Genomic DNA, 17,860 nt, shown 5'->3' on the forward strand with positions numbered 1-17,860 from the left:
GTAATTTCTCTATGTCAGACATTGCTGGGTTTGTGCCCCCCTCTATAATCTACTGATTGTGGGACTTCATGCGAGGTACAAAACATAAGTGACCTAATAAGCCCTCTCGACAGGGCTTCAGGGAGGAGCCAAGGCTGGCACATAGAGGGCAGGAAAAGTTCCACTCCCTCCGTGTGATTAGGAGGGCTGCTTTGTTTTCTTGGCAGGCAGAGACCTCAAAGAGTGTGACTTGTGGCTATCATTGGAATGCTCTAACGGGAGGGAGCCCTAAGCTAAGGGGAGGGGCTGGATCAGCCCCGGGAGAGCGAGCGACAAAGGGGCATTGTTTCCCGGGAGGGCAGGCTGGGGCAAGGCTGACTCCACTGCCGGCCTGGGTGTGGGCAGGTTTGCTCCTGGCAGGAGAAGACCTCCATCCCGGCCCACAATAGCCAACCCAAAACAGTTCTGTCAAAATTAAAAGACGCAGGAAAATGCTAGCGACCGTTTATTTTCTCCTGGGGTAGGTGGGGGAGAAAGCAGCTCCTTTTTCTGGGCTGGATGGAGTCTCAGGGAGGGGGCCAGGTGACAGCATCGCCCTTTCCTCTCCGGCTATTGCGCACCTTCTGGAGCCTCGCTCAGCCTGCTCCCTCCGGCGCAACACGCCAATGCTGCTGCCCACAACGCACAGACCAGAAACCAGGATAGACAGAAGCCTGGGATGGCCTGGCACCGAGCAGGCCCAGCGCAAACGCAAGGTCTCTTCCTCTCCTCTCGGTGACCCCACGCCCAGTCCCGGGAGAGGGAGCGGATGCTTATTTCCGAAAGTTGGCAGTCCTGCAGTGGCAACTGGAAAAATACATATACTTGTGTGTGTGTGTGTGAGAGAGTGTGTGTGTGTGTGCGCGCGCGCCCGCGCGCACAGTGCATATCGTGCCCAGCTACAAGGAAACCTGGCGGCTCCTCTGACAAACAACTTTGAGTCCCGGCAGGGCGGAGGTGGAGAGAGATTCCCCGCTTGGGTAAGGGCGGTTGGATGGCCGAGTACTCTGTGTTGGGGCTGTTGTCCTTCTCCGGAGTCCCGGGAGTACCTTGGTGTCCCTTCCCAGGGCTCGGGCTCCTTTGAGAGAATCAAGAGGAAGGTGTTTTTCACTAGGACTCGCGGCGGGCCCCACCTGCCTCCCGTGGCCTGCCGGGAGCTATTACAGCAGGGTCTGCCCGTCGGACGACGGCGGCTCCAATCTGGGGTCCCGCCGGCGCGGACTCTCAGCTCTCTCCCGATACCCGCTGGCCTCTCACATCTTTGGTGGCACTCGCCGCCACGGGGAGGGTGAGATCAAAGAGGTAAACCTAGGCCTGGAGGGACGGCCAGGGCTCCTTCCCGCGGGCCAGCCTCTCGTCCTTCCTCCCGGGAGGGGGCTCTTTCCCTTTCTCCGGATGCGGGCCTTTCAGAGTCAGCGACGCCTAAGACTCCTCCCAGAAAAATGCACCCTTATCTACCCAATTCTGCCCTACCCTTTGGAGCTCCCGGACCCGCTGACCACTCGGTGAGGTCAGAGCCCACCCCCGGAAGGGCCGCTTGTCGGGGACGGGTTCGCCCTCTCCTGGCCTCCCCGGACCAGCGCGCGGGGAGGATCCCGGCAACGCCGGGCGCCTGCAGACCTTGAACGGCCTTACCCTGGTGACCTCCCCGGGAAAGGCTGGGCGGTGCTTCCACCCTGAGGGCCACTTGTTAATTTGCACGAGAAAGTGCTGCCGAGGGTCCACACGTGCGAATCCACCTGTGGAGCGCGTCCCCTCCCTGGGGGCAAGGCCTACGGGAGGCCAAAGGGGAGAAGTTGCCGGAAGACTGGGAAGTAAGGGCAGGGGCGTCGGAGGAATCGAAGGTGCAGTGACATCAGGCTCGGACACCCGGCGGACTCCTCTCAAGGTGATCGGATACTTCCGAGAGCCCCACAGCCCTCTTGGACCTTTGCCCTCGCGTCTGGGATGCGCTTGGGCGCCCCCAGTCTGCAAAGCGTTCGTACCTCCAGTCGGGTGACGTTTTCGCTGGGCTGCTGTGCGAACAGTCTCCGCGCTCCTCCACTGTGAGATATTTCACAGTTTCACCCGCAGAGGGCAATCTTATTCCAAGTTCCTGAGCGCCCTAGGCCTCTCTCTCCTCCCTGCCTAACTGGTGAGGTGGGACTTCGTCGTCTTCCAGGTTTACAGTCTTTTCCTCCCCATGGCTTCTCTTTCCTCCCGGTCTCAGGCACTGGGCATTTCCAGTCGACCCAGCAGGTCTGGCTTCTCTTGCATATGCAGTAAGGGTTAGGGGAGAAGGTCCCAGCTCGTCTTGTCTCTAGCAGAGTGTGAACTGGCTCTGCTGACGAGGTGGCTGTCCTTTTATTCCTTCTCCTGAGAACTGTTTATATATTAAGGAGCTTCACAGCCTCCAGTATAAGGAAAGCAGATAGGAACTGATCGTATAAGACTCTGTAAATGTTTTAGACTTTGGCCTTAATGGGAAAGAAATGGGGGTGCCATTCGTGGGTTTTTGAGCAGCAGATGGACATTACTTTTCACCATGACCACGCCAGCTGCAGTTTGGAGAATAGACTGTAGGGGTCACTGCGCAAACTGGAGGCCGCGATCCAGGTGTGAACCAGGTGAAAGAGAGCTCGGGCCATGGAGTGGCGCTGGAGGTAGAGAGAAGCACTCAGACTCTGGATTTGTTTTTTGAAAGCAGGATAAAAGGCCGGGCGCGATGGCTCACGCCTGTAATCCCGGCACTTTGGGAGGCCGAGGCAGGCGAATCATGAGGTCAGGAGTTCGAGACCAGTCTGGCCAACATAGTGAAACCCCGTCTCTACTGAAAATACAAAAAAAATTAGCCGGGTGTGGTGGTGTGCACCCGTAATCCCAGCTACTCAGGAGGCTGAGGCAAAAGAATTGTGTGAACCCAAGAGGCAGAGGTTGCAGTGAGCCAAGATTGCACCATTGCACTCCAGCTGGGGTGACAGTGCAAGACACCAAGACGCTGTCTCAAATATATATATGTATAAGATTTTTTTTCTGATTGTTTGTGGGGGTATGAGAAAAAGACAGGAATCAGGGATGACTCCAAGTAGCTGGAAAAACAGAGGTGCTGCTGGCTGAGATTGGAAGATGTTGGGGTAGAGGGGAAAGAGAGCTTAATGTTATATATTTTAGGCTTGAGGTGTTTATTAGAAAAACAAGTGGAGAAGTTGATTGGGCAGACACGCAGGTCTGGAGAGGGCTGGGCTGGAGATAGAAATATGGGTTGCCATGATACAGGCATGGGACTGAAAGCCACGAGCTTGGAGAGATCATTAGAGAGTGAGTAGAGACAGAGCCGAGCGAAGCCCTGAGATCCGGTTCCCCCAACGTGTACATGCAGTCTGTTTCCTCTTCTCAACTACAGTTCCCATGGTCTTGTCTTGTTCACAGAACCTGCTCAAAGAGTATCTATTAAATGAAGGAACCCAACTTTCATCACATGTAAAACAAACATCATTATAATCCTACCTCATAAGGTTGTTGTCAGAAAAAGTTAAATACGGTAATGAAAGTGAAACTGCCTTCTGTTTAGTAGACGCCTTGTATATTTTTAAAGTGTAGGCTTCATTATCTCATTCTGTGCAGCTTGTATTACTTGATTGTATCTTCAGTTTCTGATGCATGCAAGGCAGACACTCTTGTTCTCAGTTTATTGACGAGGAAAGTAGGTTTGGTGAGACAAAATAAGTCCCTGAAGCTGCATATCTAATAGTAACACCAGTGGCTGACCTATTTGAGCACATCTGCGGCAGGCACTCTGTTAATGATTTTGCATGTGTTATCTGGCAACAACACAGCGAGGTGGGGATTATTATCTTCACTTGCACATGAGGAAACCGAAGCATAGAGAGGGTGGTTAACTTAGCCAAGGTCCCATAGTGAGTGGTTGGAAGAGCCTGGATCGTGAAGCAGACCTCCCCATCCTGGTTCAATGTTCTTTTCGCAGCCTGGTAACTCCTCTTCTTCATCCCCCTACTAGACTCCTGCGAGGGCCAGGCCTCTCCACTCCTTCCCTTGACATTGGCATCATTCCTCTCTCGTTAGGTTGCTCTCCTACAAAGCCTGCTTGCTGCAGGATACAAGAGTTCAGTCACTCTTTGGGAACTGTCTGCAGGTGAAAACATTTTGGCTTATTGCTCCCCTTTCTGGAAAGTCATTTCCCCTCCTCTCTGCCTTATGAACTCCTGTGTGTTCTTCCAAGCCCTGGTGAACTCCTATGTGGTTTTCCAAGTCCAATTAATATGTCACCTCTGTTGTGAAGCTTTCCCTGCTTGCACCCGACAAGAGGCATGACTTAGACCATGTGACACTTTGTTCATAGGTCTATCAAGACAAACTGACAATTTCCTGTGGGTTTGACTGGTGCCCCCTTAAGATTGTGATTTTTCTCTCAAAAAGGTTCTTATGTTTTCATATATTTTTATCCAACATGCTGTTTGCTTCATGAATACATACATGAATGACCCATTTACAATCACTATCAAAGCAAATTTATGGATTTCAAATACTCTTTTAGAGATGAGGAAATAGGCTAAGAGGAATGATTTGCCCAAAGTCACTCAACTGATTAAATATTGGAGCTTTGCCGGGTATGATTGTGCGCGCTTATAATCCCAGCTACTCAGGAAGCTAAGGTGGGGGCGGTGGGCGGGTGGGCGGCAGTGATCGTTTGCGCTCAAGAGTTAGAGGCCAGTCTGGCCAGCATAGTGAGACTCTGCCTCAAATAAATAAACATAAATAAACACATAATATTGGAGCCTGAGCTCAAGAGAGGTGAGGAGATTTTGTCTGGTGAACGCCAAGATTTCACCCGCCTATTGCTTCCCTCTCTGGCATCCAGGGTCCGGGAACCCTCCTCCAAATGCTCCTGCAGGTGGCAACAGAGGCCAAGGAAAGGTGAAGCATTCTGGCAGGAGTTCCGGAGACAGATAAGAAGCTCAGCTCCCTGAGGGCAGGGGCAAGGTGACTTGAAGAAAGCCAGGTCAGAGGGAGCATTTTATGCATCCATCATTTGTAATCCAGAAAGAAAAGGTTTAGACACTTTTAGTGTAAGAATTAGTCATACAACTGACATTGAAGAAAGGAAAAAGCAATTGAAATAAAAGGACAGTAAATAACAAACTATCTTACAGGCAAAGTTACACCATGTGCCACAAAACACCGAGCTAGAAAGTAGCAGGGGTAGGTCAGTATTGGGCTCCATCACCTCATGTTATCGGCACAGGGGGTCTGTGTCTGATGTTTGGGCACAGAGAAACAAAGTCCAGGTATAGTGCATTAGGACCCAGAGGGTGTTTATGCATGGACTGATGGCCACCTGGAGGGTCAGAGTTTCTGGCTTATTGTGTCCCCAACTCTGTCCTAATACACATTTTTTACCAATGGCGTGCTGAAAAAACAGAGGAAAGGTCAGTGAATTTGCCAAGGACAGGAAGCTCTGAGTGTTTGCAAGTGCCCATGTGGAGAACAGGGAACTGTACAAGTTTGAGCTGTGTGGGCCAAGAGGGAAATGGAACAAAGGGGGCATTTTACCTTTGTGTTCAAAATAATTAGACAAGGACAGCATGGAAGAGACATGGCTTTAGTAATAGTGTATGTGGAAAAGAATGGGGCTGGGGCATTTATTATAACAACTGACATTTGTGCAGCATTTATAAGGCATCTTCATTACTCCTCATGACACATTAGAAGTGGTAACAGGGAAACCAAGGCTGGGAGTATCTTGTGTAATTAAGCGGCAGTGCTGTAGTGTGAATTGTGTTTCTGTAACCCTCGGGTTACTTCTCTTCTTTTGTTCCCCCATCTTTAATCAAGCTGCATGCTCTGCTCGTTCTTTTTTGTGAATGTCTCTCACCTCCAATCCAGTCATCCATCCCGTTAAAGGAATGGATTATCCATGTCTTTCTGGGACTATTGTACAACCTCCTCATTTAATCTCATTTCTCTCTCTTCCCATTAATTTTATATATGCCACATGAGCCAGATTACCAGATTTAGCAAAAAGCAAAAACAAAAAGCCAAGATACTCAGTTACATTGTTATGTTTGAATTTTAAAAATGAATAATTTTTATTGTATGGGACATACTTATATTAAAAATTATTTGTTGTTTATCTGAAATTCAAATTTAACTGTGCATTCTGTATTTTATCTGGCAACCCTGCTAATCATGAAATACCATTTCCATCATTCCAAAAATATCCATTAGTTCTCTGTTACTTGAAGGACTGGGGCCTCAAACTCAAATTTTTACAGGTAGGTAACATACACATACGAATTAAGTGACTAGTTGGGTAAGTAGGGCCTGAAGCTAAATTCAAAATTGAAGAGCACATGTTCCCTGACCCCAGACATTCCAATTCGGGCTTTAAACATATATAATCAACTCCAATAAAAGCAAAAAAGAAACACGCACACACACACACGCACACACTCTCACACTCACAGATCCATAGCCATCAGAGAGTCTGGCTTCCAATCTGAAACCTGGGCTCAACCAAACCACTTGGCCTGGAATTGGAGGTCCCTGATTGGGCTTTCTGCCCTTCACTCTCACCACTCTCCACCATGGGCCCTCCCATCTCTCCTCCACCAGCTCATCATGGATGGCCTCCCTTACCCATAGCTGTCTTCTTACCATGCCAGTCTCACAGGCCACTAAAGTCCACAGTGATCTTTCCCTTTCCATGGTCAATTTTGGCTCCTCTCTGTCCCAGGGACATCTTTAGTGGTCACATCATTTTTCTCTCCAACACCTGAAAGGGAATACAGGAAGTGACTTTGAGAGGCCCCTACCATATGCCAAGTCCTCAAAAAAGATCTTTGCTTATTTTTGTTCTCTCTCTCCTTAGTGAGATGGTGAAGTACTCAAGGGCAACAACCCTGTCTCATACGATTCCAAATGCTATATTGAGCTTTGCTATAACATCCATGCTCAATATATACTTTCTTACTGACAGGTCCAAGAGTGTACACACTCATGAACTCAGTGACCGCAGACTGGAAGTAAAATCACAAACCAGTGCTTCCCCCACCCCCACCTATCCTTCATTCACCTCTGTCACCTCCCAATTCTGGTTGCAAGCATTTTTCAAGTCTGAGGCTTTAGCCCAAATTTAAACTTTAGCTTAAATAACATCTGTTTTTTTGTTTTTTTTTTTCAGAGCTGATAAGAACTTACATTTGAAAGATGGTTCTTTTTTTGGCCTCAGTCCTGCTGGGTAGTTGTGCCTTATTAGAAAATTATCCATAGCACTTTCAAAGTCCTCCTCATGAGCATATTGAACTGAGCCAGACTTGGAGCTTTGAATGGAATGCCATTTCATCTTGGCAAAGCTCCACCTTTTGTTTCTAAGGAGGGATAAAGCCTAAGGAACATGGGTGACTTAGGGACCATTTGCACCCAGACCTGATCTGCTGGGGAAAGGTTCAGAATCCTGGAAATACACAAATTAGACACTGAGCTGGGAAAAAGAAAGAGACAAGCACTGGTCAGGCAACCTTCAGTTTTGCTAACGCCAAAGATTTTAAAAATATCATCCCCTTCTTATGATTCCTTGGCCTGCCTAGCTATGTTCTGGCTGAGATATGCTGAGCTGGGCTGGGCTGCTGGCTCCGGGACTGGTTTGTAGCCAGCTGTGCCTTCAAAGAGCTCTCTTTTCAAGACTTCCTCCAACTCCAGATTCCACAACTGCCTCCAGGAGCTGCTGGGCCAGGGAGGGCCCTTCTGGAAGCCCGGTTGCCTTTTGAATTCTGTTTTTACTCTTTTTTTCTCTTTATAAACAGATTCTCTTCATTTCAATGGGAAAAAAAGGTGTCACGACAGATCCATGTCTCTATTTTACCCTTAGGCCTCAAACTTCTTCATGGGAAAAAATGGCTTCTCCTTTTTTAATTGAAGGAACTGGAAGAAGTTCATTGTTATTCATCAACTTCAAAGAGACTATATGAGGCCCCTTGGCCAGGACTACAGAGCAGTATTTTTTAATCAGAAATTATGGCCAAAAAGAAGAGGAGACTAGAACACATGGGTAAATGTTACTGAATTAGTGGTTTTCCTTCAATAGTTTAGTTTTGGTGTGTGAGAGGAAGAAAGTTGCAAGAGCTTATGTGCCAGGTACTGTGCTATGATCTGAAGATGCAGAAATGAAGAAAATGCAATCCCTGGCTCTCCCACCTGATGGGGGAAGTGAACTTCGCACCCTGTGGATAAGGAATAAGGAGTACACAGTGTAGCACTGTGGTTAGAAGCACCAGCTCTAGGCCGGGCGCGGTGGCTCAAGCCTGTAATCCCAGCACTTTGGGAGGCCAAGACGGGTGGATCACGAGGTCAGAAGATCGAGACCATCCTGGCGAACACGGTGAAACCCCGTCTCTACTAAAAAATACAAAAAACTAGCCGGGCGAGATGGCGGGCGCCTGTAGTCCCAGTTACTTGGGAGGCTGAGGCAGGAGAATGGCGTAAACCCGGGAGGCGGAGCTTGCAGTGAGCTGAGATCCGGCCACTGCACTCCAGCCCGGGCGACAGAGCGAGACTCCGTCTCAAAAAAAAAAAAAAAAAAAAAGAAGCACCAGCTCTGTCATCACAGGGCTTAGCTTGTTCCCTGGCTCTGCTGTGGGCTGTGTGGCATTGAGCAAGTTACTTAACTTCTCTGTGCATTATGTTTTGCATCCTAAAAATGGGGTGAGTGATAAAAATCTATGTTATATGGTTCCTGTGGGGATTTAGTGAGTTAAAATAGTTAAAGTACTTAAGCTCAGTGCATACTTTGAGTGTTTATTACTATCATCGAGAAGATGTAGAGGAAGTATACGGGCATAGAGAGCAAGGTGCAGCTGACTGCTTGGATGAGGCAGCGGATGCTTCAAAGAGGTGGTGACATTTACTTTGCACTCTGAAAGATGAGTGGGATTTCAGTTGACAAGGGTGGCGTGAAGGAACCCAGGCAGTGGGAAGCGTGGTCTGTAAGAGAGAAGGTGATGGCTCGAAGGAGTAGCAGAGCCGTCAGTGTGGCTACAGCCTGGGACTCTCATGTGGCTTGGGGGAAGGGAGTAAAATCATAGGCTGAGTCTGGAAAGGTGAGTTCAGGCTAGACCGGGAAAGGCTTTAAACTCCGTGTCATTAATTCATTCATATAAATCTATGATCCCCATAAAGATGAAGAAGGAAGGCATTAAAAAGTTATGTAATTTTCTGGGTGTGGTGGCCCACGCCTGTAATCCCAGCACTTTGGGAGGCAGAAGCTGGCGGATCACTCGAGGTCAGGAGTTCGAGACCAGCCTGGACAACATGGCGAAACCCTGTCTCTACTGAAAATACAAAAATTAGCCAGATGTGGTGGTGGGCGCCTGTAATCCCAGCTACTTGGGAGGCTGAGGCACGAGAATCGCTTGAACTCGGGAGAGGTTGCAGTGAGCCGGGATCGTGCCACTGCACTCCTGCCTGGGTGACAAAGCAAGACTCCGTCTCAACATCACTGAACTAGTAGGGGGCAGAGCTGGAAGTTGAGCCAGGGTGCGTCTGACTCCAGAGCCCCGCACCTTCACTTTGTGCTTTCTCACAATGCCTATGGCTGCTGCTTTAAAACAGCACTTTCCATTTGCCTTGTTAAATGGGATTGTATATGAATTACACTGCACTGTTTATTTTTAGAGAAATAAAAGAACCTAATAAAGGAATCTGACACGGACCTTGGGTGAATAAATATGCCCTTAGGCTGCAGTGTATTTCAGAAAGCCTGGATAGGGAACTTGTGCGGTATCCCCAAGGCTCAGGCCCTGAGAAGGCATGGCCACCTGATACCCTGGTTCCTTTAGCACAAAATCCCCATGATAACCTCAGTTCGCCTTTCTTTGAAATCTGCTTGGCAGAGCTGTGCGATACCTGAAACTCTCTGGGTCATTTTGCTTTGATCAAGGGCTTTGCTGTTATAGGGGCAGTCTCAGATCAGGTGGTGGAGGTCACCAGGCCTTGGAGAAAAGCCCAAACATCTTCCAATGGGACCAGGCCCTGTGACAGCATCTTTCCAACCCATTAATGGTCAGCTGGGCTTTTTTGTCCTGGGTCCATTCTGAAGGTCCTCACTCCCTTCTTTTCAGAGACACTCACTGCTCAAGGACACTTAGTCTTTAGGTCCCTGGCACCTCCTGGGAAGTAACTGGGGAGAAAAGAACAGGGCTACAGTGGGAAAGCAGACAACAGGTGCCAGACAATTTCCCTTCTCCAAACACTTCCCTGGGGACAGTTGCCGCCCATAAGCATCCTAATGCAGATCCACGATGAGCTCTTTCCTACCACACAATTCACTTTTTTTTTCTTTTTTAAGATGGAGTCTTGTTCTGTCACCCAGGCTGGAGTACGGTGGCGCAATCTTGGCTCACTGCAACCTCCGCCTCCCAGGTTCCAGAGATTCTCCTGCCTCAGCCTCCCGAGTAGCTTGGATTACAGGCGTGCATCACCATGCCCGGCTAATTTTTGTGTTTTTAGTAGAGATGGGGTTTCACCATGTTGGTCAGGCTGGTCTCAAACTCCTGACCTCAGGTGATCTGCCCACCTCGGCCTCCCAAAGTGCTGGGATTACAGGCGTGAGCCACTGCGCCTAGCCCACAATTCACTTTTATTCTGTTTCCCTTTATAACGCTGACTACAATTTGTAGTTTTATAATTTTGTGATTTTCTTGCTTACTATCCACCTTCTCACTCCCCTGTGAGCGCCATATGGCAAGGGTCACATCCATTTTATTTCCTGTTGTAGCCAGCATTGAGGACCGGCGTGGCTGGCACATGGCCTTTTTTCCTGCAACTCTGACAGTTCCTCTTCTCTCTCCTTCATCCCCTCTAGTGCATTCTCCTCTTCCTGGCCTTTAAGCGTTGGAGTTCCTCAAGGCTCTTAGGTTACCTTTATCTCTTGCTTTTTCCTAAATGCTCGCCCAGGTATAAAGCTTCAATTAGTCTACCTGACATCTTTGTATATCTCAAAGGCAGCTCAGATTCCCAAGTTAGCAAGGCAATGCACATGATTTTTTTCCTAGAACTTGGCCCCTTCCCCGTGTTCTCTGAGTAAATGGCTCCATCAGGCACCAGCATGGGCAAGACGGAAACCAAGAAGTCATCCTGATGCCTCCTTATTGTTTACCCTCCCCGAAAGCCAATCACTTAGACTTGTTGATTTTTATCTATTGCTCGAATCCACCTACCGCTCCCCATCTCTGCAGTTCGTGCTGTAGTCTTCACTGCCTGCTCTTTTCACCTGACTAGCTTATTAATGAGTCTTCCTGCTTCTGTTCTTGTTCCCCTCCATTATTTATGCTCCAGCCAGAGCATCCTTGAAATGCAAATCTGATCATTTCACCATCATAACAACCCCCCCACCAACACACACACATACATACACACACAGACACACACACACACACACAATGCAAAATTCTCTGACAGCCTCCATTGCTCTTACAATAGAAGCCAACATCCAGCTGGGCGTGGTGGCTCATGCCTGTAATCCCAGCACTTTGGGAGGCTGAGATGGGCAGATCACTTGAGGTCAGGAGTTTGATTCCAGCGTGGCCAACATGGTGAAACCCCGTCTCTGCTAAAAATACAAAAATTAGCTGGGCATGGTGGTGTGCACCTGTAGTCCCACCTACTCGGGAGGCTGAGGCAGGAGAATTGTTTGAATGCAGGAGACGGAGGTTGCAGTGAGCTGAGATTGCACCACTGCCCTCCAGCCTGAATCAACGTGGTTAATATGGTGTCAACATGGTGACAGAACAAGACTCCATCTAAAAAAAAAAAAAAAAAAAAAGCCAACATCCTTTGTTTGTGTTAGCTTTAAAGGCTTTGTAGCCCAGACCATACAGTAGGCTGACTTCCGCAATGCACTCTCTGGCTGAGCTCGTATGATCCCCCCAGTCTCTGGCCTTTGTGTTGGGAGGCACCTCACTCTGGCAAGCTGCCCTCTTGGACAGTATTCCTTCAAGACAACTCCAGCCTGATTACCTTCCAAGGTCTTCTCTTGACCTACAGAGAGCTCATATATCCTTGCCGTGCCAAATACTGGAAGGGCAATTGTTCCTGTGGCTGTCCTCTCTCTTGGGTTTGCATGCCTATATGGGTTTGCATGCCTATCTTTTTTTTATAAAGCAATCTAAAAAAAAGAATGCTTTCTTTTAGATTGGAATTGAATGCCAGTCTATATTGTTCCTTAAACTCCACAAGATTTGTACAAATGCCTCAGAATGAACTCTTTGAAGGGAGCTGGAACTCAAAGCATAGCACTTTCTAAAACAAACCCTCTATTTTTGCCTCTTCAACCTGTACTCTTTCATAGCCAGGAGTGGGGTTGAAGTAAAGTTCACAAAATGGATTTGGGATCACCACTTTTGCAAATCCTTAATGTGCCATCATTTCACTTTGGGAACACATTGCCACCTCTGGAATGAATCCTTTTGGGGTGATGGCCAGCACTGAGTAGTTCTATTTACAGAATCCTGTTTTAGAGAGAGGATGCTCACTCGATGGAAGAAGTCAGTTAGAATCTACCATTTTCAGACAAGAAAGGGCATGTTCCTTTTGGAAAAGCTGGGTGGGCACAGTCCTGAGCAGTTAGAGGCATCATAACAGCACCAGGAAGCTGAATGCAAGGGCATAAGGACTAACTTGGCTCCTTCGCTGATATGACTGATGCCTGAAGTTAGAGTAAAGGTCTTTTGAAACTCCTAACTTGGCCCCACTCCTTTTTACCTCTTACTCTCTCAGTCATTCCGTGTACCCCATCTGGGGGCCCTCCCCAGGGATAGCTTCTGGCCTCAGCCTAGACGAGCTGCTTCTGTCAGAGATTACTCTACAAGAGGCATCACCCAACTCTGGGCCACAACTGGAGATGTAAGTGCTGCTGCGCCCTGGCCAGGTTGGACAGCCACACTTCTCTTGAACACTACCCAGAATCTCCACTTCAATCAAGTGGTAAGAAGGGTCCTTCTCTCTTGCTCAGAAGTCCCATGGCTGTCTGGGTGTTGCCCCTCACTGAGTCGTTGGTCCATTCACAGAGTATTTCTCTCACATCTCACCACGGCCAGCACTGTATGAATTCATGAAGGAGATGCAATTTATCTGAAGTGCTCTTGACCATGGGGAGGGGCATTTCATGCACATTGGTGTAAATTGGCACAACCTTTCTGAAAAGCAATTCAGAAATGTGTATCAAGAGTATTAAGGGTGTTTTTTGCCGTTTGAGAAATTCCATTTCAGTAACTTCCATTTCAAAAGCAGTTTCTAACAGGTTTGTAATGGGGAGTTTTTTTCACCTTGGGAAATCCATCTTTGATGTCGCGTCTTCTGAATTCTATTTGATTTGCTCCTTTAATAACATCATGAAACTCTGTCAGTTTCCCAGTTATATATGGAACACGGGGCGTGTAGGCAGTCAAGGTGGATTTAAGGCTGTATAACTCTGTGAATAATGTTGTCAAAGAGAGAGCCTGCTCCCAAAAGACATATGGTTTCCAAAAGCAGACTGGTGTGGTGCTGAGTGAATAAACATTGTGTGGGGATCTTGTAAAATGGGACATTTTATGAGCCCCTCACCTCCCATTCTGATACAGCAAGTCACGGTGGTTTCCAGGAATGTCTATTTTTAACAAGATTTCCTTTAGATTTTGATGCTCAGATAGAGGTCTGATAATCACAGCTTAGAATGTAATCTACCATGGGCTGTTTCATTTTTAAGAAATTCTACTAGATCTTATTTTGATGGAATATTGTATGTCACATGGGATTCATGCACTCAAGAAATATCTAAAATACTAGACAAGCATTCTCACTGCCAAATTATAGGTAAGAGTGTAATTTCAAAAAATATTACATAACCCATATGCCACACTTTCAAGTGCACACACTGTGTATAGATACAGAGAAATCTAGAATGACTTCGGTATGCAAAGTATTCTGCTCACTAGCAAGCACAGGCACTTCATTTCTTTTCTCAGTGTCATGGGACACACGGGTGCCTGTTTCTATTTCACCTTTCTAGCACTTCTTAGGCCCCATCCCTAAAGATGTGGTCTTAGAAAAAGCAGGATTTTTTTTTTTTTTTCTCATTTCTACCTAATTCATCTGTTGACTTTCCATTCCACCTGCAGGCCAGTTTGGTAAATCAGAGCTGCAATTATTTTTGCTGTTAGGAAGATATCTGTTGGGTGGAGTTAATAATACAATTTTGGCCAGTGGTTCTCAAAATATATCGTGCATTGAAATCACCAGGAACACTTTTCAAAACCAAATGCACTGGATTCACCTCAGTCCAATTACATCAGCTTCTCAGGGTTGAGATTTGTTCTCAGGTCTTCAGATGATTCTAGGTGCAGTATGGTTGAGAACTATTAATTTCGCCTAAATTCCACCCGGGGTAGCAATAAAAGTGTAGCAGGGGCCGGGTGCGGTGGCTCACACCTGTAATCCCAGCACTTTGGGAGGCCTAGGCAGGGGGATCATGAGGTCAGGAGATCGAGACCATCCTGGCTAACATGGTGAAAGCCTGTCTCTACTAAAAATACAAAAAACTAGGAGGGCGTGGTTCAGGAGCCTGAAATCCCAGCTACTCAGGAGGCTGAGGCAGGAGAATTGCTTAAACCCAGGAGGCAGAGGTTGCAGTGAGCCGAGATTGCGCCACTGTACTCCAGCCTGGGTGACAGAGTGAGACTCCATCTCAAAATAAATAAATAAATAAATTTAAAAAAAAGTGTACCAGGAACCTTCATTGAACAGTTAGGAGAAAAAGATGTTTTTTCCCTTGTGTCCTACCCCCATTCATGATTTCATGATTGCCTCTGTGCCCACCTGTCCTTCTGTGGTTCGGTTTGCTGTTTTAAAATTCTTTTTGTTTTCCTTACAGCCTTCCATTATTCTTCTGTGGTGTGTACCTGTATTGAAGTTTTAGACCTTTTTATTACATTAGTCCTTTTATAATCTAACTGTTTTCCCTTGGAGTATGACCATGTTATCCAGGATGCTTTTTAAAAAATGGAGGTTCCTGGTCCTTGTGCTGTACTCACTAGATCAGAACCTTTCTCTATCTCTCTGTGCATGTATATACATATATAGGGATTTATTAGAGAAATTGGCTCATGTGATTACAATGCCAAGAAGTCCCACATTAGGCCATACGCAAGCTGGAGAACCAGGGAAACAAATAGCACAGTCCAGTCCATGTCCAAAGGCCTCAGAACCAAAGAAGCCAATGGCATGGCATAACTCCCAGTTCGAGGGGAAGGCCAAGACCCCAGGGAGCTGCTAGAGCAAATTTTGAAGCCCAAAGGCTGGAGAACCTGGAATTCTGACGTTCAAGAACTCCAGGTAGGAGAAGGGCATCCCCACTCCAGAAGAGAAAGTAAGAAATTGCCCTTCCTCCATCTTTTTGTTTCATCCAGGCACCCAGCTGATAGGATGGCACCTGCCCATGCTGAGGGCAGACCTTATCCACTCAGTCCACCAACTCAAATGCCAATCTCCTTCAGAAACACCTTCGGAGACAAAACCAGAACAGCCCAATAATTCTAGTGAAATGCTAGAGCACCTGGTTTTCCCTTTCAGCAGAAGAGGGATGGACTCAGTGCCCACTGAAGCACTGAGAATAATTAATGCTTTACTAGCTATCTGGGTATCCTTTAGCCCAATCAAGTTGACACACAAAATAACCATCACACTCAGTGATTCTTATATTCTAAAGTTTGAGTATTTCTGTCCTAATTGTACCAGTCCAATTATAGGTACAGTCATGCTTAGGGTCTAAAACGTTGAGGGTGAAGGCCTAAGAACAAGCTTAACAGGAAGGTGATATATTTCAACTCCACAAAGGTGAACATTCTGAGGGCAGAGATGAGCAAAGGACTGATTATTAAGTTACCGACTATAGTGACTCTGGTTTAGTGATATAAGTAAAAATCCCCAAGACTATCCAAGGCTATCCTTAATAGACTGTGATATAAAGAAGAAATTTTCCAATCTAGATTCTCTATGGATAAAGCACTGGCCACCTCCAGCATTTACATTCTGTCAGTTATCTATCGCTACAACAATGCTGTACTTCGTAACATACAACCAGAAAACCTCAATGGTGCACAACAGTCAATATCAAATTTTGCTCATGAGTCAGTGGATTGACTGGGTGATTCTGCTGGTCTAACTGGGTTTGATGGGGTACCTCCATGAGTTTGCAGTCAGTTCTAGGTAAGCTAGTTGACTTTACTGTTCTTGGATGGGTTTTTTCACGTGTGTTGAGCCTTAGCCAGAGCATCTGGGACAACTGAGCTTGCTCCAGGTGGCTCATTCTCCAGCAGACTAGCCCAGGCATGGCAGGATCCAGAAAGAGAGAAGCATGCAATCTCTTAAAGCCTAGGTCTGCAGCACATACAATGTCACTTCTGCTGCATTCTGTTGGCCAATTCAAGTCACAGGATGAGCCCAGATTCAAGAGTGGAGAAATAGACTTTACCTCTTGATGGAAGAACTTGTAAAGTCACATTCCAAAATGTGTGAGTATGGATTTATGCAAACAATCAGCTACATCCACTGGGGCCAGTTATGTAAACAATCAGCAACATCCATTACCCAAGCTTTACCTGTTTACCTAACAGGTTACAAGGCATCAAATTCTGAAGGTTATTATATTGCTCCCAGGTATCAAAAGAGTTTGTGTGCACATACCTGGGAAGGTAAGGCCTTGCATGTCAACAGTTTGCTTTGAGTATCTTATACTTTATCAATGATGTACATCAAGGGGGATGTGTAATGTATTCAGGAAATTATTCAAGATATTCAGAAAATTCCCACATACTCAAAGAATGCCTTATGGTTACCTTGAATATCCTGTTTTTATGCTGCCCTGAAATTCTAGACAGTCTCTGATTGCCAAGGAGATGCTGTTGTTTCAAAGTGGGACAAATCATTGTGCTAAAAACTCATTGAAAATGGCTCCTTTTAAAATCTGCCTCAATGTGGCTTTCACTTCCTTTTCTAAGTGAAGAAATACAAATAGCTTAGCCTGTAACCTTTAGTCACTGCACTGTTTGACCAAACTATACTTTCCAAATTCATCTTGTACGTGAAGTACCACACATATGGCCTGAACACCACACTCTGGATTTTTGTTTCCTCTGTCTCTTTTACCTTCAACATGATGTTCCTCAGTCTCTGCAAATCCAAATGTTAACACTCACAGTGTCTGCTTAAATATGGCCTTCTGCCTAAAAAATCCTTCACTGATAACCCCAAACAAAAGTGTGCTTGTTTCCTCTTTATGTTGCAAAGAGAGGTAAAAAATAGCAAGTAAATTCCGACAAATCTGAGAACAGTTTTATCATTCACTTACTGTTAGACTTAGACATGGTGCTTAATTTTGCTAAGCCTATTTTTCTTAACTCTCTAAGATGGGGATAATATCCACCTCCAGGATGGTTATAATAAAAATACTGTATTAAAAGTTTCTAACATTTACAAGGTCCTTGATAAATGATGGCTTTTTTATGACCCCGTTTACAAGCCATTATCTTCTTCTTTTCTATGTTGTTTAATGCCCAGCCAATGCCTCTGTTACAGTTTTGCTCCCTGAGCTTCCCTCTTCTTAAGGACAAGAGTTATGCCTTCCTTCTTATTGCTTTTCTCTGCATTTTACAGATGAGGAAACTGAAGAACCACAAGATTAAGTAACTTGTTCAAAGGCAGATAATTAGCAATACTGGAGTTGAGATTTGAATTTATTTTAGGAACTACTTTTAAACCCCTACCCTGTGTGTGCTGCCTTGTCTTAGCCTGGCTTCCCCCTGGAAATAAA

General features: G+C 46.4%; 1 long non-coding RNA gene across 1 annotated transcript; it reads left to right on the forward strand.

Moving 5' to 3' along the window:
- The first annotated feature begins 944 nt into the window (after positions 1 to 944).
- On the forward strand, positions 945 to 9,723 carry LOC112607073. Its single transcript, XR_003115733.1, has 3 exons — positions 945 to 2,152; positions 7,886 to 8,065; positions 9,193 to 9,723. It is a non-coding gene; the product is annotated as an uncharacterized LOC112607073 (long non-coding RNA).
- The last annotated feature ends 8,137 nt before the right edge of the window (positions 9,724 to 17,860 follow it).

The sequence above is a fragment of the Theropithecus gelada genome, chromosome 14 (genome assembly GCF_003255815.1).
Source record: "Theropithecus gelada isolate Dixy chromosome 14, Tgel_1.0, whole genome shotgun sequence".
In the NCBI taxonomy this organism is placed as follows: domain Eukaryota; kingdom Metazoa; phylum Chordata; class Mammalia; order Primates; family Cercopithecidae; genus Theropithecus; species Theropithecus gelada.